The sequence below is a fragment of the Plectropomus leopardus genome, chromosome 17, assembly GCF_026936395.1.
Source record: "Plectropomus leopardus strain MGB_pleo_1.0 chromosome 17, ASM2693639v1, whole genome shotgun sequence".
NCBI lineage: Eukaryota > Metazoa > Chordata > Actinopteri > Perciformes > Serranidae > Plectropomus > Plectropomus leopardus.
The window spans coordinates 24,946,688-24,973,588 of NC_142192.1; the positions used below are offsets into that span (position 1 = coordinate 24,946,688).

At 40.8% G+C, this 26,901-nt stretch overlaps 1 protein-coding gene and 1 long non-coding RNA gene across 7 annotated transcripts in view; one reads left to right on the top strand and one right to left on the bottom strand.

Moving 5' to 3' along the window:
- LOC148186667 (uncharacterized) overlaps positions 1 to 26,770 on the top strand; it is a 140,207-nt gene extending 113,437 nt beyond the window's left edge. For 2 of the 6 annotated variants that reach the window (XR_015779510.1, XR_015779508.1), the window contains 2 exons: positions 1,180 to 1,282; positions 21,255 to 26,769. This is a non-coding gene — a long non-coding RNA (uncharacterized LOC148186667). Of the gene's footprint in view, positions 1 to 1,179; positions 1,283 to 21,254 lie in introns of all 6 variants that reach the window. The other 4 variants (XR_015779506.1, XR_015779505.1, XR_015779507.1 and 1 more) reach the window with 3 other exon arrangements.
- Positions 1 to 26,901, bottom strand: part of sdc2 (syndecan 2) — a 63,591-nt gene that overhangs the window by 26,253 nt on the left and 10,437 nt on the right. The gene's annotated exons all lie outside the window — the stretch shown is intronic.

Genomic DNA, 26,901 nt, shown 5'->3' on the forward strand with positions numbered 1-26,901 from the left:
GCGAACGAGAGCGCGACTGAGATAAAGAGAGAGCCATAGTCTGGGGCTGACATTTACGGTTTACACACCTACTTCTCTGGATGTCGCCTCCTCACTTAACCACATGAGTTATGCTTTTGAACTAATAACTCAAGACAGTTCAAACAGTGAGTTTCAGCTCAATGCAACATGCCAATATCCTGCCTATCTTACATGTTGACTTATAAATAGCTGGCGGTTATTGCTCTAAAATGACACATTTAATTTAGAGGCTCAGCACTGTACAATATCTTGTGGAAATTTCATCCTACCTCCCTCCTGAGTCTTTTCATTTTCTCTCATCCCCTGAAGGATTATATCACATTGTCTCTGTAGGTGAAAGCCCCCCCCCCATCTCAACAACCTGAGCACAAACTGGGCATGTGGGTGCATTCGGCTCAGATTCATATCGTCTCCTATTCCAAAACAAACGGCCGTCTGACATAGAAAGGCATACGCCACATTCCACAGGGCTCAAGCCCCTCCATAAGGGGGTTGGCAGGAGCCGGAGGGGTTTCCAACTCAAGCTTCCAGGGGTGTCTGCAACATACTGGACTGTGTGCAACTTACAGCCTTCCTAAGTCCTCATCCACACTAATACTCTCTCATTTTATAGCAGCGTTTTTAAATGAACATGATCTTGGTACACGCAAGCGTTTCAGCGCCATTTTAGTATTAAACTTTGTCTCTACTAATACACCTGAAAATGCAGATCACATGACCATTCATGTACACCGTGTATGTTTGCACCAGTGTATACAAGAAGAGGATCGTCTACTTTGTGATTGGTTGCTTAGTTTCAGAAAAATACTATGGAAATGGTTAAAAGTCAGACCAGAGGCCAGATGCATAAATGATGTGTATGCATAAAAAACATGTATACGCCTCTTCCACACATATACTGATCTTTATGCATTTTGGGGAGGGCTGACATGCAGCAAAGGGCCGAGGTTGGAATCGAATCCTGTTGCCCCATTAACTGGTATTTACGGAGGAAGAATATGCAGTGAGAATGTGCACCTCACCGCACCAGGCACACAAGCGGTTTTCGATGAAATAGCTACGGCTGAAATGATAAGGATGGGATGAAATATAAATTGAGAAATGGATAAACTAGTTTTTTGTTTGCTAGTTTCACTGATTCTGTTATTATTTTTGCAGGCTAAACTGCGCTCTGCTAACTGTCAAAGCGCTGTCCATCACCTGGAGGACGCCATGGCAAAAAGAAAGGAGAACCCACACAAGGAGGATGAAGTCACAAAAGGTATGCAGACATACCTATATTAGTTTGGCTTAACATGCTGTGGCTGATGAGACCCAGTCTAAAAAACTAAAGAAGGTGTCCGTGCTATTGTTTCCAAAATTCTCCGTTTTCACCTGCTCGGATTAAACACAGCCCCGGAGTTCTCAAACTGAAACTGGGCTAGCCACGTTCTCAAAGGTCTCTGTTTTAGGGGAGCCAAAATGCTGGAGTAGTGTGGACTTTAGGCATAAATGAAGCAATAATTGTGCGTTTTACAACAAAAACATATTAACGTGGATGTAGCCTAAAACTGAAGGTGGACCACAGTTAAAAAACAAATCTAGTGACAGTGTAGTCAATATTTTCAGTATGTTATTGTCACTGAATCCCATGAAAAGACCAAAACTAATAATACATTTATATGAACACAAAGTGCCTGCGTAGCTAAAGCCTGATATAGCTTATTGGTCTCTACCACAGCACCTCATTGTTGGCCAAAAGCTATTACAAACACATCAATGAACCACACATTACAATAAACATGGGTTCTGTAGTTTATTTTGAGTCCTCCCCACATACGCCATCCTGCTGCTGTAAATACTCACAAGCACACCAAATGTGTATTTATCCACAGCTGAAAATAGTCACTGACAAAAACTCTGTTTACTCCTGAAATGTTTGCTAAAAACTACAGTACCAGCTGTTAAAGAAAAGCCTGGTTAAAAATAAAAAAAATATTGTTGACCAGTGAACCACAGACACGTAGAAGTCAAAAAGTCTTGAGTCTTGATTTTGGTCGAAAGAAGTCACTTGTAGTAATAGATCAACTTATTATCTTCTTCCTAAATTCAATCCTAAATACTTCCTCAGTGTCACTCAGACATCCATCAGAAACAGAGCAGCGTGGGCTTTGCGTATAAATCCTCTTTTATTTCCCGTCAAATGGAAGTCCAACAGTAACTAAGCTACTGAGTTTCTTGGGCTCCTGACTGTTTTGCACTGAGCAGGTGGCACACAGTCAGCTTTCATGCTGGGAGGTGTAGTTTTATATTGCAGGGCAGTTCTTGTGATTGCAAAAAACCTTAAATACTATCAGTTATTTCTCATTAACTACATAAAATGGAAATTCTCGCTAAAACATTTCTCTTTTTTTAATTTCCCAAATATCATTCAGAGAACTTTTTATTTGGGCGAAAGGTGAAAAGATGAGTTACTCTTTTGTTCCTCGTACTCTGCCCTCCGCACTATTATCGAAATGGTGGGAGCAGCCTCTTACGGGTGCATTAAAACAACTTTATGTCCCCATAAAGATTAAGTAAGCGGTCTGAGACTGCAGGACAATCAAACGCAGCAGACCTTCATTCTGCTGCTCAGCGGACTCAACGTGTCGGCTGACTGACTCAGCCTGTCACTGCTGAGCTAATCCATCGACTCTGAAATATGACAGATCAGCTACCAATCCTCACTGTGCCGACATTTTCTGCCCACAGAGAGAGCATCAAAAGTAAAACTGGTGGCTGTGGATTTTTGGCTGACAGACAGAGCAGATGATGAAGGCACTAAAATGATGAACCATCATCCACATATTTTTTAGCCATGCTTGCGTCTTGGCTCCGGGGATGACAATGTGAGGTGGTCGGTTCATCATTTTGCTCCAGACTGAAATATCTCAACAACTTTTGGATGGATGACCATTAAATTTTGTGCAGACATTACTGTTACCATGAAGAGGAATCCCACAGGTTTTGGTGCTCCCGTGGCTTTTCTCTAGATTGACGGTGAGGTTGCCATTTGTGGTTTTATGGACTATCATAAAATTTGGCACAGACTCTCATCTACCCCTCTGGAGTAATTGCAATAACATCCGTGATTGGTATAATACAATAATCAGCTCAAAAATATCCAATACTTAAGTTTATGACCAGATTCCTGCTAATTAGCAAACACTAGCATGATAATCCCATATATCACACCAAATAAACACAAGCATATTATATGAGCTCCTCAACCTGATACCATATTACAGATTACATATGAGCAAAAAATTAACATGCAATATGGGAATTTCTAAGAAATTTCTTATGATCAGCCAAACATTTACTTTAGTCCACCATTATTCTGCATATATGATTTCAACTTGGCAACTCCTGTATGAACATTTTTGTTGACTTTTTGAGTTGTTGTTGCAACATGAGGGGGGTGTTTACATGAATTTTCTCTGCTGTAAATGTATTTTTCTGATTATTCCAACACCACATGATTATCATTGTCATTGAGAGCATGCAACGTGCCAAACTAGAGCCTCACAAATCCACTGGTGAGTCTGTTGACTCTTTACCTGTAGTAAAAATTGTGTGCTTTTCTCTTTTATTAGTTTATTGTTGCATTGAGAATGCATAAAATCAGGACATACTACTTCATCATGACACTACGCCTTGAACTTTGACCCTCAACCTTAACTTAGACACACTAAAACCATTTGACAAGCTCATCAGAGAGGGAGGTCACCCTGGAGAGCTCTGCTATTGTTACTTTTACATGTATGTGGTTTTAACTTACATACAAAATAGCTTCTAGCATATTCATAAAAGTATACATGCATTTCTAGGTCATTGTTTTTTCATAGCTGTCCATTTGTTGTTTGTTACCTCTCTGATTATTTGGTTTACTTCAAGAGTTCCTATTGCTATTAGCCTATATCTATATCTGGTCATCAGTCACTTGAATGCGCTGTCATCTGTCACTGTGGTTTCTGACAGCTGTTAATGAACTGTGTCTGTGGCTCAGTCCATGTGACAGATCTGCCACTATGCAGAGGATTGTGGGTCAGTATAACCAGAAAACCATGCTGGCCTGTGTACTGCAAAATGTGAGCAGATGCAGTAGAACATCCTGGTGTTTTCGGCACACTGCATTTGAAAAACTATGTATCAGAACTTATTTTTTCTGGCATACTAAAGTGCATGGTAGTATGAGTATTGGAATGCACAATTAGTTTAGTTTCGTCTGTTTTCCAAAGAAAAGCAGCATGTCAAAGTCCAGTTTAAAAACTAAATCCATACATGAGGTGAACACTAGGAGCGGACTGGGGATTTAATTGTTACTTCACAGCTAAGAAACGAGTAAACACAAATACCATGTAAACAGTACAAGCGGGTAGAACCATAACCCTGCCGACCGTAGTGTGCTGCTTGTGAAACAGCACCACATGCTCCTCTGTTTTTTCCATCCCACAGACCAGTAAGACACAACATGGAGCTGCTATGATTTCCTCCCTTGCTGTATTGCTTCCCAACAGGAAGAAAGTCAATTTCATGGTTTCCAAGAAAAACAGACACATGCTGACAGACCACTGACCGGCAGAGAGGGAACAATGGTGCCTGCCTCTCTCACCCCTACCTGTCCACTTCTGATTAAGCTAATGTGCCTAACAATAAAACATGCACCCACCACTGAAAATAAGTTAAACAAAAAAGTGCAACAGTCTTATCTCAAAGCAGCTTTTTATATGTTGTGAGTGTGTCAATGTAAATATCTGCAGTTTCTCATGTGCTGCAAAACTTTACATCTGATTTACTTCATCGCAGACCACTAAATACTTCACCACTCTAATTAAAGGCTGTCCGATTCTGTCAAGTGGCTCTCCGGAGGCCCCGATCAGATTTAACGTAAAGTTAATGTAAACCTTCTTCCTATGAAACGTCTCCCTGCGCGTTGCCAGAACTCATAAAGACGGGAACAATGTGGAGCTCATGTGGCTTCAACATGGCCCTATTTAGAGAATACCTCAGCGCTGCGGTATCCAGCTTCATGGACCATAACTGGCTTTCTTTCTGCCTCCTGCACAAGAAGGAGCTCTACAGATTCCCAGGCCTATGGCTCGGACCGATCCCTCCCTCTTCTCCTCCCTCCTGTACGTCTCCCTGCTTGCCGTCTACCGGTTGGGAATTGGGGAAATTCCTCAGCTCCGTTAAACGGTCTCTGATACGCACGGGAAAGCCTAGATTCTTTGTCAGCTGTGAAACTCTAGACACTGGGAAATTGGCTTCACCTTCCAGTCATCTGTGATGCTGAGGAGGGGGAAACAGACAGATTTGCAGGAGCACGGCAGCTTTCTTCCCTCCAGACAGGAGAGAAATACGAAGCTTAAGAGAAAAGCTTGAGCTGAGCGGTGTAGAGGAAGCGCAAACGCGGTAAGAGAGAGAGAGATTTAAGTGCGTTATATAAAACAGGTCTCATATTCGGTATCTCAAAGACTCCAGTAACCCAGAAGCACTAAGGCACAGTGTGGAAACAATCTGAAGTTTCTCCATATGGCTGGAAGTGATAGCATGGCCCATATCACGAATACCACATATCAGAGGCTCAAACCACTCGCAGGGACTCAAAATGGAGTCGAGTCATGTGCACACATGTGAGCAGCTGTTTGAATGAGAAACAAGAGCTGTTAAATGGAAGGAAGTTTTACAAACAGCTCAACTCCCAGCTGGAAGTAGAGATCCCAAACTGACCAATCACTAGTTGAATCTCAAAACAAGTGTCTTATTATTTGGAAAATAATTCTCCAAGTCACTAATTTAAAGGTTGCTGCAGTTTAAGGCAGCTTAGATTCAAGACTTTTTTAAATGTTGCTCAAGATTAAATTTAAGTCCAATTTTACAATAAACAAAGATGAAGAAAAAATACAGCATGAACAAACATGAATTAGCCAAATTTAATTACTTAAAAGGATGAGGACAGAACATAACTGGAATGTACCTCCCGCTTAATGACGAGATTTCTCTGCGACTTCGTGTTTCTGACTCTGCTTGTGTAATTTTACTGCCTTGATACCCATCATGCTACAAGAAGTAGTTTTTGCATAAAATACACCGAGCCTTGTATGCATTGCCTTGTACCAGTTGCAGATATGCCAGGAAATCCTGATAAATAGTCAAATTATTTATTTATTTTTTTAAAATAGATGTTACCAATTTTTTTTTTCTTAGCATTTTTAGGACTGTTGAAAGACTGATTTAAGACATCCAAATTTAATTAAGGTCTTAAGCATGCTTTTGAGCTGTTGCCCTCGTTTATGCAGAGTGTCCCACACTGCTGGCACTATTTAGCCATTGTCAACTGTTTACTGGCTGATTCAGCATGTTGAATTGGTGGTGAAGCTCGTGGGTGAGAGATATCACTGATTGGCAGTTCAGCTGAGTGCACAAGAGGTAGAGAAGTGAGGAAAGCAAACAAACTTGTACTATTCAGTAATTTTTTAAAAATATATTATATTTATTTAGATTTATTTTTTTGGCTATTGAGCTCAGAAACAGTTGGTAATTGTTTGTGTTAGTGTTCACTGGCACACAGTATATATAATTTCTTAATAACGAATACAGATGATCGCCACTTTCTGGTATGGAGTGCTATTTTCTTCCAGGCAGGTGCAGAACATGCGTCCTGGTTGACCGTTGGTCTTTGCAGTGTGTTCAAATGCAACTTTTTGGCTGAGACACAGGCGATGGCTGGTGACAGAACTGTCAGCCTTCTTCACCACCATTTCTTTGATGTGGGTTTGGTGTGTTTGGGTTTTATGACTTTCAAAAGATCCCCGGGAACCCTGTTTTTAGATATTCAAACCATGCCTACTCCAGATTCTGGTTTATGAGTAGTGTGTAGATGATCTTCCCACAAGATTTTATTCTGACATTTTTTTTTTGTTTTTTTAGGAAAAAGCAATCACCGTGATATCCCGCCTCTCAATTACACTTGTAGCCCTTTGCACTTGAAAATACTTATTATTTTTGCATGCAAAATGACTGAAACAATTGTCAAATTAGTTGCTGGTTAGTTTTCTCTTGATCAATAACTATTAATCATTTCAACTCTAATTCAGTGTTTCTTCAAATAAGACAAAAGCTTTCACTATGTTTTCATGAAAAAATACTTCATTTACCAACAAAAATACTGGCCAATTATTTTTGTGGGGAACCGTTTTAGCTCTAACATTAACTTTATTTCATGGCCATCCATTTAAGTTTACGAGGATGTTGAGGGCCCAGGGGAACCTGTGTTTGTATGTCATTCTTCAAAGCAGCTCACAGACTGAGCGATGGAGACAATCATGCTAACAATAAAAAGAGCCAACATTTGAGAGCCCCAGGTAAAGGCAATTACAGCTGACACAAACAGAAACACACAAACACACTCTGTGACCAAATTCTCATCAGTTTCCTCCTTTAATTAATCGCCACCTCCGGGTGTCATGGAAACCTTTAGCCGGACTAAAGAGGTCCTCTGTTTCTCTCTCGCTCATATCCCAACGAATCATGTCTGGAAATGACAAACCCTGCAGTGCCCACTTAACCTGGGGAGACCATTAGCATCGTGACAAAAGCATGTTCTGTCACAAAGGTCTCGTCGACCCTCCTCCATTCAAATTCACTCTGAATATAACGTGAAACTAAGCGGGCGTCTGGCCCTCTATCGGCGCAGTATTCTCATTTCTCTCTTGGCCCCAGATTGAGCAGATTTCTGCCCTTCACCTGCATCTCATTAATACTCACTTAGCTTCGCTTTTGGCCCACAGGTGCACCGTATAGCTTTTCGTCTATGCAGAAGCAGGAAATTAATAGTTATGCTGCTAACTGAGCAGGTATTCTCCCAGGAGCTGCAGTGTATATTAGAGAAAGCAGAATAAAAGAGGCTGTATAACATCCCCCCATCGCTGCCTGTACAGAAGCTCTCATCTTTCAGGCCTGCTATGTAATACTCGCCTCAGTGGGCAGGAATGTGTACATATGCATCCACCTCTATTTAAATGCATGTGTGGCTGTTATCTACCTCTCTGCCGCGCCAACAGGCTGCTCGCTCCCTCGGTGCAAGCGTGCGGGAGTTTGGTTGAGTAGCATGTGGCCCAGAACTGAAGCTCTGCTGTGCTCAGCGGCTGTCAGCAGCCGACACACAGACTCTCCTGGTTTAAAAGCCGGGAAGGAGGAATACTTAGAAAGGGTGCCAAGACCATCTGTAAGGGAGTGCGAGAGAGAAAACAGGTCTCTCTTTATCTCGTGTCCTTGGAACGGCCTGCTAAGAGGACAGGGGGCGGATGGATGGAAAATCTTTCAACAATTATTTGTGGAGGCTTAACCTCAAGCTTATAGTACAGTATATCTCACAGAATGAGTCGACAGATAATTAATTGCCAACCATTTTAATAACTGAGTAATCTTTAAGACATTTTTCACACATTTTCTGGATCTGTCTTTACAAATGTGACAATTTGCTGCGTTTTTGCTGTTTTATAACTTTATAAGTTGAATACTTTTTTGGTTTTGGAGTGTTGGTTGCACAAAACTAGTAATTTAAAGGCATCACACTGGGCTCCAGGAAGTTTTGATGGATATTTATCACAATTTTTGGACATTTTGGAGTCCTTCATCAGATGCATTCATTTTCAGGAACTGAACTGGACATCCACCATTAGGACAAAGCATGGATGTATAAAGAGAACTGGACATAAAGTTTCATAAAGTTTCTCAGTGGTGCATCAAGCCAGGACAAGTTAGACTTCTGAGCATAAAATTTCTGGATCTTCCTTCTATGGGCCTATAGAGCGAGCGCACTCCCAGCTGCTTGGTTTTGGCCTCACTCAATGAATGACAGTAGAAAAAAAAACTCTGGATTCACCTTTTAGTGAATTTTACAACTTTTAGCAGATACTGATTTAATTAACCACTATCTAAGTGTTCACACAGGGAGGGTTTTGTGAAAAAAATATGCACTAAATTACACTGTAAAAAGAAGAAGTTAAACCAATTAGTGGTTTAACTTTACTAGTGTATAGGCAGCCTTAAATTTTTAAGTTGATTGAATTGGAGAAGGTGTGTTGAGGTAATTTTGTAGTGATTCAACTTGTCTTCTCAAATTCAGTCAACTTAAAAAATTAAGGCAGCCTGGAAACTACAAATAGCTGTGTTTACAGTGTACAGCCGTCTCTTTCAATGCAAAAACACAAGTCTTGAAACAGACCTGGAAGCTGTAATTACACCGTTTGGCCAGTATGTCAAATTGGCTTTAAAGCCAAGCTCCAGTCCTGAGGGCTTGGGGAAAAAGGCCCAGCGGAGGATGTACTTCCTGCACCAGCTCGGGTAGTTCAGCCCGCCTCAGGAGCTGCTGATACAATAATACACTGCAATATTGCAGTCTGTTCTCTGCACGGCCATCACTTTGTGGTTTGCATCAGCTACCAAATGGGGCTGGAACAACGGACAGTCAGGACTGTAGGAAGGATAATTGATTCCAGCCTGCTCTTGATTCAGGACTTATACTCCTTCAGAGTCAGGAGACAGGCAGGAAACTTCAGCGCAGACTCTTCACACCCTGAACACAACATGTTCAAAGTTATCGCTCTGGGACCCACTACAGAACACTGTGCATCAAAAAAGCTTGACACGAGAGCAATTTCTTTGACAGGCCGTTAATGTGATGAAGAGTCAAATCAATCATACACTCTTAATACCATGCAATACCAAAACTGCCCCCTTTATAGACTAATGTAGACCAGAATTTGTCTTCACATATCCTCTATCACTGTCAATATAGTCCTGCAAACTGAATATACCGTATATAGACATTCACATATTATATTTGTACACAGACATTTTTATTTTATTATCATAGTTGGTCCTCAGTGCTTTATATTCCATTTTCACCACATACTTGTGTTTTTTTCGGTATAGTACATTGAGAGATATTTAAAAATAAAAAAAGTCTTAGCTGTGTGCACATGGCCATTAAAGTTGATTCTGATTTATATGATTGATCAAAAAATAATTTGCCAGATTATTCAGTCATAAAATGATAATTAGCTGCAGCCCTTGCGCATATTAGTGCATAACATTTGCAAATGTTCAGAAAATTCTTTAAATAACTTAACTAATTTTTGCTTTAGCTTTGGTTACAGTATTTGCTTTATACACCCTTTGGTTAATGTTAGGATGCAGAAAACAAGGGGTGTTTTTTATATGCATTTGTGTTTGCACAAAAAAACAGTTGTGCACCTGCAAAGTTTGGGATGTATCTTAACAAAGTTGACATGCAGATGTGCATAACTCTACAATAACGTGGATGCATGTATACAAACCCCTCACTGTGGGAGGACTTGAATAAATAAAATCATATGTCACGTGTCAGAGCTTTTCCCAAACAAATACCTAGATCTAAACAGAGAGTTTTTTGTCAGACGTGCCACATGAGGTTTATAAACAGCCAGTGAAATGTGTGTAAAAGAAGTAAAGCAGGGATTCTGAGCTCTGTGTCTCTGCGGATGAGGAAGCCTCCAATTATAGACGGCAGACGTTCGTGTCCTCTGACCCTAAACGGCGACACCGATGCTTCACTGGTGAACATGTCTGCACTTGCTGGCATTTGACTTTGATATCTGACCACTTCCTCTTCATTTCTGGGAATGTCCAGCTCTACAAGCTGGCAGCATTAACTACTGTTGCAGTAAAATGTTGCCAAAATTATCCTTTAACAGCAGAACTATGAACACGTCAGCCTGCCTCCATCTTATTTCAGCCTCTGTGCAGGTCCTTTCCTTGAATTTGAGGTCAGACCTTTTGTCATTTTGCAACCAAGACTTTTTTGCCAACAAACAACTAAATGACTGGGTGATTTAAATCGATAAAAAATATGAAAATTGTGTGTTTTATTACCGATTTTTACATACAAGTCACAGGTAAAAAGGTTGGAATCCTGGCTGCTGTATATGAACATTTCAAGTTTAGTGTTATTAATGCGTGTTTTGGATGCTTTTACGTTCAGGATATCACATGGATTGACTGTTTAGGTAAATAATATTTCACTTGCAGTAGAGAACACATTCCTATATAAATATAGCCACCATTATTCAACAGAAAAATACTACAAAAGCTTCACAGGGCTCCCGCCTGAGATCAATCACGCTGTGTGTTATGTAAACCTCTGCTGTGCATACATACACCTGTGCCACAGGAAAACTGCCTTTTTCAGTAGTGTGCCTTGGATACACACACACAGACACACATCAGATAAACATGTACACAATCACACATGCGCTCCCACATGTTCATGAGCACACAAACATACAGACCAGGGAGCTTTGACCTGTGCATTGACCTGTCTTCATACAGTGTGCACATACATGGCCCTCTCGCCTTCTCACATACACATACTCACACACACACACACACACACACACACACACACACACACACAGTTCCATCAGGTTGTCAGTGTGTCAGTCAGTGCTCTGGAAAGGGATGAATGCAGTCTTTCAAGCCGCAGCAGGCCTGCAATATCAACCATTCCTGCACTAACACAGGTGCTGCTGCTGCTGGACGAGTCAACTGAAATGAATATTTGTGTGCACATGCAAATATAAAAGGTCTGTGTGTGTGTGTGTTTGTGTGTGTGTGCATCTGTGTGTCTGTGTGAGCTAGAGATAGGCAGCATTGGTTCCTTGGAAATGTGTCGAACCTTTTTGATAGTTTTGATATCTTTGCAAAATACAGTGTCAGTCTCTCTGTTTTCTCGCATGCACATTCGACAGCTCGCCCGCCTCACAAATCTTGTGTCTTAAATGCATTCATCATTTATCATATATATGTTTATATGGATAAAGATAAAATAGTGAGTCCAATGTAATTGGTCCTAACTCACTCATTCTGTGCCGTTATTGCACAACGTTACAATCCGTAACGATTCGACAGGCTGATCTCGTACATACTGAGCACTAAAAAGAGTCACTCAAAAAAATTTGTGTGGTAATTTTGGCCCATCACTTGAGAGAGTGTGTGTGTGTGTGTGTGTGTGTGTGTGTGTGTGTGTGTGTGTGTGTGTGTGTGTGTGTGTGTGTGTTTTACCTCTGGAGCTGCAACAATTAGTCAATAGATCAGTTGGTCAATTGAAGAAAACAGCAAGCGTATTGAAGTTGTCAGTTTGATATTTTAAGACAAAAATGATTAATCAATTAATCTTGGAAACAATCTGCAGATTAGTTAATGCTGAAAATAATTGTTAATTGCAGGCAAAGTCATCTCCATGTGCTTCACAATTAATACCCACAAACATACAAGTACAGTATCATAATCACGTGAGAGGCACATGGGGTCAGTCAGAGCCCCATGTTCTGCACTGCTGACTGCTCTTTGTCAACAAAGTGCACATGCAAACACACACACACACACACACAGACACACACTACAGGAATGTGTTTTGTTTGAACCCTATCACTATAATTAGGTTGTGTGTATGTGTGCACATTTGTTCCATGATGCCTGTGGATGCTTTGTACTTGCACTCTTTGTTCTTGAACTGAACAGTTGTTGCAAGTATTGCCAAATGCCGCTCATGTAAATTACATGCTGAGGACTGCATGTCGACCAAACGTCTCGAGTTCAACTTAATGGGGAAAAAAGGTACAGCGTGGTACTTCAGACGTTCTGTCCTCAAGTCTCCCATTAGCTGCTCTACCTCTGGCATGCACATAATGTCTAGCGTAAAGGGGGGACAGCTAAGTGTTTTAAACTCAGTGCCCTTAATCTTGGAAACAATGGCATGCACATAAGGCTCAAGAGGGGGTCAAAATCATTAATCACTGATCATGTGCTCCAGACTTACAGCTAAGCTAATCAACTTGTCTTATGATAATCAAGGTGCAGGGTCAATTCACTTTTAGCCTAGTTGGGTAAATGAAAAACAGTTTGTTCCCTATAAGAGGCCAATTAATCAATCACTTGTCAGGAATATTCAGAACTTTTTTTTTTCCTTCCAAGATAACCTGCTATGAATTTTTTTTCTCAGTGGTTTCTGTTTTTCAGGGACTTCTAGTGTTCGGTGTCACAAAACGAGTCTCCCACACCTCACAGAGTCTGGTTTTCTCTATCACTTTCTCAATGGACAGGCATGGTTTCCATCAACTCTGCCTTTTAAAAGCGACACTGGTGTTATAAAAATCCCTGGGGCGAGGTGTGTGTGATTGTGTGTTTAGCATCATGTGTCTGCATTTGTGCTCACATACTGTGTTACATGAAAGCGCGTGTGCATGTGTTTGTTTGATGGATGAACTCCATAACCACTTTTGAAATGATACAGAGAAGCTTTTTTTCACATTTTAACGTCTCCTGGTCTGTTGTTGTGTGTCTCTCACCAATCTGTTGCCCCCCAAAAAACCCTGAACTCTTCATTGCCAGATCATTAACACCACAACATAAAAGCTCTCTGGAGGACTGAAGGGGTCAAAGTTTGCCACATGTCTTCCTCACCACATAAAATACAACATATATAGAGGATGGATTGGAGAAGGAGGGGAAGGCAGTTTGGCTATGAAAGCTCAACTGCTTGTATGTAAACTGCAAGATAATATGTTAGGAACGTTATATTTTTTGTGATGTAGAAGACAATGCTTTAGCAATGTCAATAAAACAAATAAAAGATACAAGCGCATTTCATGAGACATAATAAATATCTGAAAAGGGACACCCTGATAAGCTATCCAATGGCCAGACACAAAGCAAATAGTATTTAAAGTATGTTTTCTCGGTTTAAGAACAAGAGAAAATCTTATCTACCCAAATAATAACAACAAAATGGTCCCAAAATATTCATTCTATCAGTCTAAAATTGGTTGTATTGAGTCTTATGGCAAGTGAAAGTAACAGTGCAGTGTAAATGGATTTTGAGGAAGAAGATCTCATACCCATATTTTTACTCGTTTTGGAATAAACTGAGTCTGCTTGCCGTTTCACCCCTCTATATTTGCATTTTATGGTGCCGTGTCTGCGTTTTTTTGTGCTGCTGCTACCTGGTTACTAACTTTTTATAAAGTCCTGACCTCATCCGCATGCTGCTTTTTGCTAGGTACTACAATTGTCCCAACCATAGCAAAATAATAAGAAAATTCAGGCAGAGGGCAGAGTCTCTGTAGATAAATGCACCGCCACAAACATCTGGTGAGTCATATGTGATATTTGAAAGAGATTACTCTTGTATGAGCCTGTATTGTTTTTTAGGAAAATTCTGCATAGTATAGAAGACATGCAAACAGACAAAACACGAGCAAGTAAGGACACCTTCACCAGTTTGACAGCACAAACACACATGCAGCATTTAACAGAAAAAAAAGGAAATAAATGACAACAAATACAGGAACAGAAACTTGTAGCAGTTCTGTTTATGGATGTGTTTTCTCACATTTAAGCATTTCTATTCTAAATGCTGGGCATGTGTTGTCCAAATGATAATGTCTTCTTCAGTTATGCTCTTTTTTATGTTACAGTAAACATTGAGCTCTCAGGGCCATAATGTAAGAGACAAACTGGGAGTTTTAAGTCAGATAAATTTGTTCCAGTTAATTTTTGATAAGAAGGTTTGGTTATTTGACATTCAGAGCATTAATAGAGCAACAAACCACCATTTGCTATGTAAAGATATGGTGGAGTGATGGCGTCCAGAGCAGAGAATGAAGTCATGCTCCCTGTGTGTGTTGTAAGCCGAGCTTCTCTGTGGTTTGTTGACAGTCCAGCAACGTGTACATGTTAGTGCATGTGAGTCCTGTGTGTGTGTCTGACTGGCTAGCTCACATGGCAGCATCGTCCAATTGCATGATACCCAACATAGCTGCTATGTTGGGTGCAGAAAACAGCCACAACTCTGTTCTGTACATAACATCCGATCACAGAAAGGGGAGGCAGAGTGGTCTTGCCTCTGAGCCGAGACAGGTAACAGCCCTGAAACTGGGCCTGTGTAAAACGAAAAGATGTGACCATGGGTGGCACGAGTGTGACGTTTTATCAACGTGTTTATTGCGTGCAACAGGATTTAAAAAGCAGGTGTTAGCATAGCAGCTAAGTCAAAGAAGAAGATTAGTGGCTGTAAATGTCCGCAAACTGGTAAAACAATGAGGTTCAGGAGCTCCTTACCCTCGGAGCAGAGGACGAGATCAGCCACCATATAACAGAGACAGTAAATGATTGTTATTGACATGTTAGGCCTTTGCTATTGTTTAGAAAGTGCTGTTGACACATATGTTTCATTTCATGCTAGAGGCGGACGCTTGTGTGTCACGCCCGTCATACCTCCCTTGATTGTGCAGTGTATAATCACACACTGGAGTGCAATGATGCTGCCGTCGGTTGGTTCTGTGTAAAAGTGCAGGGGCAGTATAAATAGAGACTTTGTTGCAGCCATATAGCGCCATCTCTGTGTAAAAGCAGCTAAAGATAGTCACATACAGCTCCTTCAACCAAAAACGTGTACTAGTTTGCCTGTTTCCAGTTACAATCTGATCTTATCAATTCCCATCATGTATTTCAGATGACATGAATAGATGGTTGGATTATAAATGTATGGAAATCCAGATAACCAAGCCATATTTCCATGCATGTTAATACATGTGTCAATTTATGCAGTTATCAGCATGCAGAAAAAAAAAAGATGATGTGCCACATTCCTCCATCCAGGACGCCAATCTCTCACTGCCAGCTCTGACAAATAGGCCTTTATCACCTGAGATGAAAGCCAGAGGGGAGAGAGAGAGAGAGAGAGAGAGAGAGAAGCAGATGGGGCAGAGGCATGTGAGGAGGAGGGAGGGGGGGTGAGAGGGAGGAGAGCGATTTTGCCGCTTTGTTGGCTGATCTGGTTCAATCCTTGTGGTGCAGCGATTGAATTCCCTTCCAAGCCTTTTCCTTAAGAGGATTTGGACTCAAGGGAGTAGGCAGGCCATAGGACTACAGTGTGAGGGGAGGAACCCGTGAGGGGATGATGGGCATGATGTGGGAGACAGGCATGGGTGCAGGGAGAAAGAGAGAAGATTGGGAAACTGCAGAAAAATAAATAAGAATCAGGATAAAAAATAGTCAAGGATAAATCCTGCTCTGAGTTGAGGCAAACGTGTTATCACTTCTAGCAGGGATAATGTGTTAGCTATTTAAAGACGGGATGGAGGCAGAGATGTTGAGAAAGGTTAATGAAAGAAGTCACACACATTATAACTGTCAGGAAGAGGGGGAGCGTGAAAGAGAAAGGGGACAGTGATGATTTAAGGAGCAGATAAACAGAAGGAATAGAGGAGCAGAGGAAGGATGAGATGACGGGAGAGGAGCGGCAGGTGGTGATCTCTGATCCCATTATCCAGGGCTAATCCTGAACAGCAGTGAGCGTGTTTGCATGTGTGGTGGTGAACAAGTGTGTGTGCGTTGTTTTTGTTGTTGGCATGACACTCACTGACACATCAGGTCTGTCAGTCAAACTGAAGCCAGAAAAATTAGGAGCGAGATCTGTTCAAATGGGGCAAAGGTTCATTAAAAAAATGCGAAAAAGAGTGTGCAGAAAGTATCGCAATTGTCACTAATAGGCATCTATTCAGGGACACAAATTAGCAATTTAGCTCTACCAGTACTGTGAATCTTAACAGAAGTTTGGCAGTAGTTTTCGTACAACATACACTTTTATTATGTTTTAACAAGCTATTTGTCTTCTCTTGCTGCTTTTTTTCCTCTCGTGTCTGTCTGCTCTCCATCTCACCCTCACTCACAAAGCAACAGACTTCTGACAGCTCGCTGCTCGTCAGATGAAGCGGAGAACGTCTCGGCTTTCGTCCACAAAATAATAAAACTTGGATGCAAACTTTTCAGAGTTTGAGAGACTGCAGATGCGGCCTGATTGGGCGAGCTGAGAGTGAGTGAGAGTTTGGAAGCCCTCGGTGCGAGTCCAAAGTGCCGTCACCTTCAGCACAGTGTGCACAGGGTATATTAATAGTCAGCTCGCCAGTATGTCTGCGGCACAATGTGTTTGTGTAACAAAATGTGCAGACTGATTCATAAACACACTGGTGAAATCTGAGTTTTTGCGTGGTTATGTTTATGTGAATAATAACCACAGAATTACAGTCTAAATAATTCAATTCTGGATTCAATTTTGATCTTTCCTGTTATGTTATGTTCACAGTAAAACAAACACTGTTATATAAAGAGCCCAAGTGAAATCGGAGCCTCCTGGTTCTGTTACAGAGATAAAAACACCTAAACACTATTTGTAATAATGTAAATAACTAAAAGTCCAGACTTAGAATAGCTTTACTCATGTGGTTCACTCAATATGTTGAGATAAAGAGGGAAGTTTGTATAGATGCAATATATTATCTTTGTTTTACAGAGGCCCATTTCTAATTTGTATCTGCTTTTGAAGGGTTGCTCATCCCAAAATCAGAAATACACATTTTTCCTTTTACCTGCAGTACTATTCAGAAGTCTATATAGTTTTGGTGTGAGTTGCAGAGTGTTATATCAGCCATAGAGATGTCAACCTTCTCTCCAATATAATGGAACTAGATAGCACTTGCATGGTGGTGCTCAGAGCCTTAAATAAAAAACTCAATAGCAATGCCTCTTTCCAAAAATCATGACCCAGTTACTTAAGAAAATCCACAGACTTTGTTGTGCGCAGTTTTGTGTATTTTCTTATAAAGAACCTACAACATCAGCCGTATCACTCTGCAGAGGGAAGTGTGCATCTACTGTCAGCTCACCTAGCAGCAGTGAGCTAGCTAACATGCTCAGCCAAGGAGGATGCCATTAATGTTTACATGTCACGCTGTCATGAGCCTCTCTTCCATTAGTAGATCCACAATTCCTTCTGTGCTATGATTTTGGGTCGAACTTTCCCTTTATTGTTCACTATTTCCCAAAAGAGGCACATCCATGGATGAGTTCAGTATTTTAGACAGCAGAGATTATAACTAAGTAGTTAGGAAATGCCTTTAGAGGGGAGTGTTGGTGGATACTATGATTATGGACATGAGTTACGCTGCCAAGCTAGTATAATGTCACCTGGGGTATAGTTTTTGTATACAAACAATGTATATGTATATGAAGTACCAGGTGGCCCACCACGGATTCACAATGAAAATATATTGATTTACACTGGGGATTATCCTGTACTTGAACAATGTAAGGGGTCAGAGTGCATAAAGAGTAGAGGTCCTCAGATCATCAGCCGGCTGATTACTGGGACCAATATTTGGCATTTAGCAGATTATCTGTATTCTTTTTTGTTGTAATTATTGACCACAAAATTAATAAAGTAAAAAAAAGTGTCAGCATGGGAGGAACTTTTACTTTGTAAAACCTTGCGGAGCTATTTGTATTTATTTATTTTTTAATTTAAATTTTCACTTGACATTATGAAAGATGCGTTGCTGGGAACTTACTGCGAATGATGATTAACAATATGATGATCAATTTGCATTTAACATTTTCTTAAGGCATTTGAACAAAGTTTTGTGTTGGAGTTTGCTATATTCTGTGAGACTCCTAAAATCCTCCTTCGACTCAAAAAGATGTAGCAGGATTTAAGGACAAATCATTAGTCATTCAGTATCCGTATCGGCCATGAAAAACCAATATCGTCGACCCCTGATAAAAATCATGAAAGCAACACTTGTTTGTCAAACATAATTAAGACAGAAAGATCCTCAGACCGCAGAAAGACTAAGCCCCAAATGTTCCTGCGTACACTAGACTTGACTGGATTTGTCTCTTGGTAAAAATGACGGAGGAAAGCAAATGTCAAAAGGTTGAGAATAGGCAATGGATTTATTATACTGATAAACAGTATTAATAATTGTGAATTAACTGACACCCTGGCCTTCTGTCATTTTGCAAAAATGCCCAGCAGGCAAAGCAAGTTGAGTATCCCTGAGTTAGAGGATATCCCAGACGTGTTGTCAGGATTTCTGGCACAAAATGACAAAAAACAGAAGGCCATAAATCAACTCACGTACATACTGGTTCACGACCTAAGCAGTGTGTATCACTGCATTAATGATCAAATGAGGACTCCTGCCATCAGTGCATTGTCATGTTTGAAGAGGGTTTATCATCTGGCTCTAATCCAGTCTGGGCCACTGGTGTCACATGATAATGTCAGATGACTGCTGTTGCAGATGTAGACGTGCAGGTCATTATTAGTGTCATGCTTATATGTTAAGCCTCAGGGGAAATAAAAGAAAGCGAATCCCCCTTTATTCAAACCAAAAATGTGATAGTGTAATTAGTGACACATTATCACAAAAGTTTAAAAACTTAAACTGTAAAGTGCTTTTTCTTAAAGGTCAGGAGCTAACTTAATTTTCAAGTCAACACGGCAGACAGCAGATTATTCTTCATTTATTCTTTGTCGAAACTGCTGGTGCAGAGGTGTTAAAAACAGACTGAGTGCTCCTCTGGGGCGATGCTCTGAATACAAGCAGTGCTGTAAAGACGTGACACATGCTTGAGGTGTTAAATGGTGTTATGGCCCGAAAATAGTTTGGATATCCACAATGATCCTGAAACAACAGGCATGCAGACTTCACGACTCAAGTGATGTTTAACTTATTTCAGTAGCTCCCTAACTATTGCAGCCTGCAGAAATGTAGCAATGTGGGCAAGTTGAAAAGCATGACAAAAAAGGGCAGCTCTCAGTGGGCTCGAATTCAAACAGTGACTAGATACAACGTGGGCTAAGCATGACTCATGTAATTGCACATTAATGATGTCTAATTATGGGTGCATGAGCCTGAGCTGTGTGCCGAACTCAGTGTAGGGTCCAGAACCACACAGGTTTTTTAATCTCTGGTCTCCATCAATGAAAACTTGAACCTAAAATATCTTCAAAAAAACACAGACATAAGAACTCCTTTCAATGTAAGGCTTTCTTGGCAGTTTCATTGGAGTGTCGGTTTGATTCCCACAAAGAGTTTTAAGTACTAAACAGCCCACCAACATAGAACCAAGAGCCAAAACTAAAGTCGATTATAGCAGGCAATAATTTGCCCTGATTTGAACCTTGTAAAACCATGATTATCTTAAACAATGCAGCCACTGAACTTCATTTATAACTTAAGCACTCATGGTATAGTCACACTTATGTACCTATATGTACAACCTAAACTCCCGCTTTGGACAAAAACTTCACATTTCAGGCAGCGTGAAGCCACTGACCGCTTTCCACCGTAACACGGTCACCTATGTGGATTAACGGTGCTGTCGAGTCACCTGAGGTCCAGCTGACAGATGCTGAAGATTAGCCTGCTGTTGGCTGAGGAGCACCTCAGACCTCTTAGCTGTGTTGTCCAAACTTAATGGAACTTGGCATGCAAACACTCACTGCTGCGACATAAGGTCTGTTCATTTAATGGTGTCAATACCAGTTTAACTTGCTTTTGTGTTACAGTATGAGCAGGCACGGCTTGCAGGTAGAGCTAAAACAATTAGCTGATTAATCTATTAGTCGTACTACAGAAAAATAACACTTAACGGAATACTTCACCCCAGAAATGATCGTCTGCATATCACCTACTTACCAAATGTAATGTCGAATAAGTCAACAAATCTATTTTATTCCTCCACCATGAACAAAGATCAAAAACAAGGGACAGTTCCTGATGAATTTTAATAAAAGAGGGCAATGTTTAACCACAGCAAAAGTATATCAAAACAGTTTGTAAACTGATGTTTTGATGTAGTTTTTCTGCTGTTAGATTTGGACACTTTTCTCTTGAGTTCATCAGAAATTCGCACCATTTTTGGATTGTGTTATCATTTATCATGTAACCACGCAAGAAAAACAACGTTATCTTCAGAAATTCAAGGTTAGACCCTAATGTGCAGGATTTAGATTGAAATATTGGCAGAATTGGAATGTAATATCATTAAAAATGAGAATCTTTATACTTTCGTTACCTTAAAATGAGCTGTTTATATCTACATAGGGAGCAGGTCCTTGTCCATGCAGTCTGCCATGTTTCTACCGTAGCCCAGATAGGACAAACCACACACTGGCTGTAGACAGGGCCATTTCCATTTTCCCATAGGCTTCTATTGTTAGCGTCTACTCCAAAAGAGCGGCGGAAAAACATGGATTTGTAATGTGTAACTGCTTTATTCAGTGTTTTTCCAGGTTTAAATCACTGAATGTGTTCGTTTTGCAGAGGAAGAGACGTCTGTGGATAATTCAGCTCCCGGTGAAAACCTCCTGGACAAAGAACACTGATGAAATCCCAACTGGGAGTTCCCGCTTTCCACACGGGATAAGTTTCAGCTGAATGCAATTTGAAACCCTCACCGCTAAATGCCACGAAATCCTACACACTGCTCCTTTGAGACAGGGTAAGTAATTTATATACAAATGTTTATTTTTGGGGTAAGTAATTCCTGTAATCAACAGCAGATGAATTTTTAAAAAATGCTGTTTTCACCCCCCTTTTTCAAAATAAGTCATAACCATATACTAGACATAGTAAAACTCCTATGTTGACCAGTGATATATTATCTCGTAGACTGTTGTGAACATTAAGTTTGACTGCACATGCCGCAGAAATCTAGGCAAAACTATTGAACTTCCCTCAGCTCATACACCCGCCATTTCACCCATGCAAAGCAAATGTGATTTTGTTTGAAGAATGCAGCCCGCCTTTAGGGATCAAACACCAATCACACAAAGAGGACGCCATTATAATGTACATCTGTGTGTGTGTGTGTGTGTTTGTGTGTGTATGTATACGAGTGATGTTTGACAGGAACACCACAGCTCCGTCTGCTCAGTTTCTGTGTTGTTGAAACAAACAACAAAAACGCTTCCATGTTTTACATATGCAGACCAGCTGCTTGATGCTAAATGCATTCTTCTCTTATCAACAGAACAACAGAGAGCCCACAAGTAAGCTCCAAAATATGAGTAAACAGCTCACATCACTGTGGACGATATCCCCCAGGGTGCATTACACGTTGCAGCTCAGCTTTGATTAGCTTCTATTGGAAAGACTCTTCTGAGGAAGGCCTGCTTTTTATATTCCGTTAAATTAAAATAAGTTCGCACTTTTAAGAATGAGGTGTGCATCCCTAATGTCGAAGCCAAGACCATCTTGTCTTGGTTTCTTGGGGATATTTTGTGTGACTTTTTTTTTTTTTTTTTTCAAAGAAGTCTTCTAGCCTCTGGCTCGTACTTGGAAATGATGGGGCAAAATTCTTATTCATGTTCCATCCAATGTAAATAATTGAATTCTGGCAACCAAAATAGGCCCAGTGCTCCAACCACAGCTCGGCTGCATTTTCAATCTTTAATGACTTTGTGGAAGAATAAGCTGAGACTTTAAAAGAGTGCCAATTTATCAAGACAGAAAACACACTTTCAACCAAGAGAACACACAATTAGCAAGAGCCCAGTGAGCGATTTTTTTGTGCCCCCTCCTTTAGATGCAGAAAAGATATCACTAACATAACTCCTGCAGCTAAAAATGGCTTTTAATGTGTTCGCCAAACCTCTGCTCCCTTGCTCACTACATAGCCTTTCCCAATTCTTTCCCTGTGCTGTAATTCTGCAAAAATGTGTGGTTTCTGAAGACTGAAGTCTGGCTTTCCTGAAAGGTCCTGAAACAACACAAGATACTGGCCGACTGGCGCTCCACCCTGTGCTGCAGGTTTTACTTTACTGTTGGGCTGAGCACGCTGGGGTCTCAAGAGAGCCATCATGAGTGGTTGTGAGAAGAGAAATCAAAAGACATGATCATAGACAGCATTTTTTAAAAACAATAAGAGACGGTGATCTCTGCTCCATGGTATGTGCATAAAACTTTGAAGACCGATCTCTCAAGTAAAAACAGACCGAGAAGTGCTGTGAAAGCTGGAGGGCCAGAGGTTGCGGTGGTACATCCCACACTAAAGAGGAGCCACTATCAAAAACCCGCCAGGCAACAGATGTTTCCAGCAGCTCTTGCACTGCAGGTCTAACAAAACGTGTCATGAAGCCGCCTGCGGTCAGCGAGTCGCACATAGCACAGTGCAGCCACACTAAACAAGAGTGAAGGCTGCAACAGAAAGCAATCATCTTCAAAAAGGCATCTTCAATAGACTCTTCAGAGCCATGTGTTGATGCAGTGAATGTGTAGGCAGCTCTGTCTGCTGAACGCAGATGTGGTGAGGTCAGTGGGGTTCATTAGATGCATGCTGTGAAAGCGGGATGCCACAATGTCACGAAAAAAGGAGCATGTGAAGCAGGAGAGAGCTGACATAACCACAGTTATAGGTTGCTGTGTTGCTGTTGTGCATTGCTTCCATCATATGATAAAAGCAGTCATTGTTTACGGCTTATTAAGCTTTGGCTGTAGACTGTGAGAGAGACCTTTTCATCAGAACATTCAGACCTTTGGTTAAAAGAGAATTCAGCAATTGATACGACTCATAAGACAAAGATTAAAAGAAAATTAACAGTCAAGCCAAGGCAGCTGAGGCCAAAATATTCTGGCTTTTCTTCTTAAAATGCAACTCAACAGCATTGTTTTCTCAGACTTTTCCTAGACTCTAACATTCATGCCCCTTGTTTCAAACACTTCCAAGCCCAAGATATTTTCCCAGACTTGGCAAAACTCCTTCAGAGCTGCTTTCTACAACTGTTTTCCTTGTTGTGCTTGTTTGTGATTTATGACACCTAACTGGGACCTTCTCATAAAAACAATCAACATAAGGCCTCATGTGTGAATGTGTTCTTGTTTTTCTTTTATATTTGTTTTTGCACAAAGCAAAAAGAGGAAAACAAGAACGCCCTACATGGGATTCATGAAACGTTTGCTTAAAAGCCACCTGAGTATATTGATGACATGCTTGATCTTAAATTTGGTGTATGACAGGGAATGTGCAATTAGCACAGAGAAATATCCCAATAAAACCATATAAGGGCTGCAGATTTTAGGGCTGTGTGCAAACCAGAAACCAAAAAGTCACATTTGACAGCTGACATTAAAACCAGACAAAAGAAGAGAAGAAGTCAGCATCTGGTTATCAGCCACATCCTGCTGGGTCTGTGGGTTAAAAAGCAGCAGCGTGTCGGATTTAGTGGCATCTAGCGGTGAGGATTGCAGATTACAACCAGCTGAAACTTCTCCCATGTGCCAAGCGTGAACTTCCCTGTTCATTGTTCAGGAGGCTTTCACCAGGAGCCCAATTACCCGCAGACTTCTCTTCCTCTCCAAAGCAAATAGCCCAGGTGATTAAACCCAGTCAAAATATGGATAAAACAGTTTCCCTTTATAAATCACTGTGTCTTTGATGATGTTAGGCATGTTGGAGATGGGCTGCTAGCCCAGCACCTGCTAATGTGTCTGGCTGTCTCCTCCGCGCTCCAGCTGAACTGAATTGGCTGAATACTTATGATAAAGTACATTTGCGAGTAACAAGTGATCTGAGGTAAAATCTAATGTGTGAGAGACATCATTATACACTCGATATAATGATTTCTTTACATTTAATTTATTGAATATGACTTCAGTTCATCACCATAACATCTTCGTCGCCAATTTCCCCTGTCTCCACACTGCTGGTGTGCATGAGTCAGAGTTTTATTTTTTTTTTGTTTTTATAGATTTCAACTTTTGCATAGAAGGATGCCTCTTTCAGGCCTCATTTTGTGTGTACACAATAGTTATAAATGAGATGCTAGGTGATTAAAACAGTAAAAGCAGTGAATAAAGCAGTTTCACATTTAAAAAATCAGTGTGTTTCTGATGCTCTGGTTGCGGAGCGGCTGGTAACAACAGTGGCAGACACAAAAATGCTATCTAGAGCCAGTGTTTGGTTTGTCCGTTCTATAAAAACATTGCAACATGGCAATCTCTGTTTGTTTTATGTAGATACAAACTGCTCATTCTTAGGTAACGAAAAACAAAGACATTCTTATTTTCAGGTGATTTTACCCCAAAGAAAACATTACATTATATTCCGTTTTCTACCAATATATCCCCCTGAATCCTCCACACTGGACCTTTAAAATCAGGTCTGTAAGCATGCAGGATTCATGCATAAAGCCAAATGTCTCCATACTAACTGTCAGAAACTCCAGTGAGTCTGAGTTTGGCTTCAACTTCAACTATGACACTTAGAAAATGAAGAAAGCGTTTGTTTAAAAACTGTTTTAATGGTAAATTGAGCAGTACTACAGGATGAATGAGACGATCACTGAAGGAAACCAAAATGTTATGAGGCTATAATGCTTAAAGCTGCTTAAAGCTCCTCAAGATCCCTCGTTCTCTCTACATCCACTATTTAATTCTTTGTGATGAATCTGAAAAGCCCCACAGAGACTGAGCAGGGAAAGCCAGGAGCCTCCCGGACAGAGAGGATATCCTGCTGAGTCTGGAGGAGAGCGGTCACGCAGCCATTCCACTCACCCACCCAATCACTTGATTAAACAAATTATCATCATCAAAGTAATCAAGCTCAGCACCCTGCCTGCCTGCCTCCATTACACCATGAAAACGGGTTTAAGCGTAGCATGGAAACGATACGGATTAGAAGTGAAGCTATGACCTTGGATGGTGTCACTGTCGAGAGGGCTTATGTCTTTTCGGTGGGGTGGAAGTAAGAAAGAGAGGAAGGGTAAAAGCAAGAGACAGCCCAAGATGTAAAAAAAACTAAAAAGAGAGAAGCAGAGGAAAGCATAAAAAACTATTTTCTATTTGACACTAAATGTCTTTAATTGTTTTGAGAATATTCAGTGTCAAATTTCCAAACCCCAAGAATAATAAAGCCTGCAAACTAAACACAGTCAACCATGCAAAAATAGATTTCCAGTAAACAGGTCAAGGGGTCAGCCGTGTACCTGGCTGCAGACATGACACCCTCTGACTGGCAGCCTCTGTTTGTTTAAAGACCTCTCCCTGAAATTTTCCACCCATCAAGAGGGCTGTGTGGTCTCGCCCGTGAGGAGAGCGCCGGCAATGAGCGTGTCAGCGGTATTTGCATTTAAAATCAAAATGGATTCCATCTGACACGGTTTCTCTGGTCTAAAGCCTCTCTGGGCTGAATAATAAACCCAATCCCTTGGCGTAATGGAGGACTGACTGCTGGGGCGCTGAATGCAGCATCATGCTCTGCTGAAAGGGTTTACAGTCGCAGTTGAGATCACAGATGGCTGTTAACAGAATGCATTAGTAAAGATTAACTCGCCTGGTAGAATCGCCACATTAGTGCCTCTGATCATGTTAACAGCCACGGCACAGAGACACTGGGTGGTATGATAAGGCATGCAATTTGTCCCGGGGCTGCACACTTAATTGTGTGTGTCAAATTAACTGCCAGACATGATTTTTTTGGGAATATTGGCAATATTACAATGTCATGGAACATCCAATTAAGTTGCACATTGCAGATGTTGAAAAGATGCCAACTAAAGCAAGTAATGTAATTCTTAGAATATACTTTATTTTTCAGTCAAGACCCTGTTTTTCATGTTTTTGTGTCTAAGTGACCACGGGTGAAAAAAATTTTAAGTTGGTCCATTATGGAGCCAGAGTGCTGCAGATAGAAGTAGCAAAGCGGTTGCAATGTAACCACTCTGGGCATGTTCCCGAGGTCAGTTTATGTCCATTAAAAGTTTTTGTTTTTGCCACTGACTGGCTCAGATTATTATTATTATTAGTGACTGACAACATCATGAAAATAATGCCTCCAGAGAACTTATCGTTAAAAAATGAAATCCTTTTCATTTAACCAGAAACAACCCCGAGATTGATGTCACCAAAATCCATTTAAATTATCAGTAATTTAAGCGTGTATGGAGCCAGCATATATTGTCACATCTAACTG